The sequence below is a fragment of the Gobius niger genome (assembly GCF_951799975.1).
Source record: "Gobius niger genome assembly, chromosome: 9".
Taxonomy (NCBI): Eukaryota; Metazoa; Chordata; class Actinopteri; order Gobiiformes; family Gobiidae; genus Gobius; species Gobius niger.
Window position 1 is genome coordinate 3,375,789 of NC_136860.1, and position 768 is coordinate 3,376,556.

The following is a 768-nucleotide window of genomic DNA, read 5'->3' on the forward strand; positions in this document are numbered from 1 at the left end:
AAAAATGTCACAAGAAATTGACAAAAAATGGACAAAAAAATTGCAAAAATGTGATAAAAATTTGTCAAAAAATGACAAAAAATTGACAAAAAATGACAAAAAAAATGACAAAAAATGTGACCAACAAAAATGACAAAAAAGTTACAAAAATGAGTTGAATACCCAACAAAAAAATGATGGAAAAGATCCTCTCGGTTCAGGCGGGAGTTAAGAGGTTAATATAGGGTTTCCCAAGTTAGTGCTCTGGTAATGATCTCTTATGAAAAGATAATAAATCATGATTGTGAAGTGAAACTGAGAGTATTTTTAGTTTCCACTGGAGCTCTACTTTTAAAGCCATTGTCCTGCATCAAAGCCGTGTTTCAGAGTCTCAGGGAAACGACCTTTGTTCTGTCAACACTGCTCCAACTCCGAGCCTTAAATCCACAGCCTGGAGAGCCTTTAAACTTCACTCACATCCACTTTAATATGGATTTTCTTTAGTCCGTGCTCGTGACAGTGTAAGGATTGTTGAAGTATCGATGAAATATTACGCCCTTTATGAAGTGTTTCTGTAATGAGTGACCGATGATGCCAAGAATAATCTTTTACTAGAAGTCGAGGCATATTTCATGACAATATTCAGAAACGCAAATGTTTATTTGAGCTGGAAGACATGACTGTGGAAGAAGTACTCAATATTCTTACTTAAAGGGACTATACAGAGTTTAAAACTGTTAAAATTAAGTATTTTCCTCCCCCTACATGTTCCTCCATGTCCTAATGTGT